We start from the raw sequence: 2,828 nt of genomic DNA, 5'->3' as shown, positions 1-2,828 counted from the left end.
TAACTCGAGACTGCCTCTCTATGAATTCCGTTCAAGGCATGGCGATAAGATGTCGGGTCCAGAGGTTGTTTTATGAACCTGTGGACTTCGTCCGTCAGTTCGTAGAGATGCCTTCTGACGTGCCTGGGCGAAAGTTCTTCTGCAAGGAGTTGTCTGTTGGGATGACCACGTCTGTGGCTCCCAACCAGAAACTGCTTGCAGACCCTTGTGTTATGCTCCTTAACAGGGCATGTGGGCCTACTCGTGCAGGTGGTGTTTCGGCGACATCAGAATGCATCCTGTCCCTGTCCTGAGTGCCGTGTTCTGGCAAGTCTGCAGCTTCATCCGCTGCGTCCTACTAGTCCCCGGTGACCACACGGGCGCTGCGTAGTTCAGAACCGGCCGGCCAATTGCCTTGTACGTTGCCAGCAACTTTTCTTTGTCTTAGCGTCAGGTGCTGCCGGCTAGTCCTGGCTGCCGGCTGAATTCCTAGTTGTAGTCCGACCTCCTTCGTCCAGGTGGTAAAAAGTGTGGCTTAGGATTTTGTAGGGGAGAGGGTTAGGCTCCGTGCAGTGAGGAAGCGAGAAAGCTCGGCGAGATAACCGTTTACTTTCGAGCATAAGTCATCAAATTCCATTCCCAGACGCCATGATCGAACAATCGTCAGCATAAGAGACTATCGAGACTCCCTCTAGTGGTTGAGGGAGCTTTGAAATGTAAAAGTTAAACAGTAATGGGGAAAGGACATCACCCTGTAGATTTGTCTTTAAAAGTTACTGACGAGTGACGACCACTCAGATAATTCGCCGACCACCGTTTGTGTCCCTGTGCGAGAGAGGAGGCCTCTATGTCTTCTAGTAGCGTTGAATAGCTGACGTTGTCGAACCATTGCCTTAGACAGGTCCAGCGCTACTAGAATGGTTCTCCCACAGGGGCGGTCTCGGTTAAGGCCACAAGTTATCTGGGTATTTATGGCGTTAAGTGCTGTTGTTGTGCTGTGCACTTTACGGAATCCATGCTGATGCTTCGCCGGGGTCAGGTGGTTTGTAAAATACAGGAGTAGCAAGGCCTCTGGTGTCTTTGCTACCGGGGAAAGGCGTGTTATCGGACGATAAGATTCTCCTTTGTTGGCTGGTTTCCCTGCTTTGAGCAGTGAGACCACTCTCCCCATCTTCCAGATGTCTGGGATGACGAGAGTGTCAATTCAAAAATTGAGGACCTCCGTTGGGTACGCCTCTCCCGTAGGACCCAAATTTTTTAGAATCAGCATGCATATTCAGTCGGGTCCAACGGCTTTGGAGGCTTTCGCCTTCCCGATGGCTACCCTTACCTCACGGCTGGTGAAAGCAAGAGGCGCACTAGGTTTTGGCAGTTTGTGCAGCCTTCTGGTCGCTCGACGTTTGGCTTTATCCACCGGAGGATGCAGAATGAGCTGCCGGCTAAAATAGCTCGCGAATCGCTCCGGATCCGACGAAGCGTGGTCACCAAAGTCTATTTCAACCAGTTTCAGTTGACCAAAGCTACTCACACCAGAGGCGAAGTTGCAGGTCTTCAGATGCTCTTCCCATTTCTTCCGCTTATGTACGTTCACAAGTTGCCGAATCTCCGAGTTGAGATCCCTGATACGGGGATTTTCGATATCGGCCTGACGAAGGTTGTTGCGCTCATCGGCTAGGACAGCCGCTTCAGCAGGAAAATTCGGACGGGGGTCCGAGATGCATCCCGCTGGGATGAAGCGCGTTGCAGCAGAAGTTACAACCCTGCGGAATTTACGCTCACCTAGGTGAACGTCAGTGAGTGTGGGTAGTGCAGCGAAGGCGCTTCCAGTAACATTCGCGGAGCCTTTCCAATCAGCTTTAGAAAAGTTGACATAGGTCCGGTGATCCGCGGAAGCAAAGTCGGCTGGTTTATCAATTTAGATGATGCTAAAGTCAGCAAGGTCGCCATTATAAGCTGTTTATCAGACCAGCGCTGACTATTGTTGGGTCTGCCGAGCTGCAGCAGCTGCTCATAATTCTGGTGGGTGCGTCGTCGTTTATTGTGCAGAATGTCTAATCGGCTATCTGCTCAGCCAATTGTGTTCCCCTACGATCGTTTGACAGGCTTGAATGCCAAAGTTCGTGGTGCGCATTGAAGTCAGCAACTACCATACGGTTTTCACCTCTGAGGAGCGCACCTATTTCAGGGTTATATCCTGCCGGGCAGCTGGTGGCAGGGGGTATATATACGTTAAATATTTCGAGCTCGACATAGCCTGTTCGGATAGCAATACCCTGACATTCAAGGTTGGTATCTGTGCGTTCGATGTCTGCTTCGATAAGACGATACTGCACGGTGTAGTGCGTGATGAACGCTAGGCCACCACCATTATCTCGCTCGCGATCTCGACGGAGCACGTTGCATCCGGCGCAATTCGACAATGTTGAATTGCCGTGCGGATTCGTCTCTTGGGCTGCATCTATTAATATTCCGTGCCGACCCATGAAGACTGTTATCTCCTCGATCTTCCTCTGAAGTCCGTTACAGTTGAATTGTAAAATCTTCGTGTGCCTAGACTTATTGGAATGTGAGGTTTTAGTGACGTGTGTTGCCGAGCCGCCACATGTTGTGCTTGCTGCTGCTGAGGCTCTTGCCCTGTGTGTAAGTGGGCGGCGTTGCAGTTGGGGATTGCGACCGAGCAGCATAGCATGGGCCCTCATAGTCCCTCGTCCAATCTCGCGTGGCGCGCAGTCTTGAGCATGCCCCAAAGTGACCAGTGTCACGTGTTGCACTTGACTGATGTCACATTTAGGAATATCTTGGACTGACACACCGTGCAGATTGTCGGAGGAACTACGAGTTGTTGGCCG

The sequence above is a fragment of the Rhagoletis pomonella genome, unplaced genomic scaffold (genome assembly GCF_013731165.1).
Source record: "Rhagoletis pomonella isolate Grant_MI unplaced genomic scaffold, Rhpom_1.0 Rhpom_scaffold_00002, whole genome shotgun sequence".
Taxonomy (NCBI): domain Eukaryota; kingdom Metazoa; phylum Arthropoda; class Insecta; order Diptera; family Tephritidae; genus Rhagoletis; species Rhagoletis pomonella.
Note: the sequence above shows the minus strand (reverse complement) of the source record.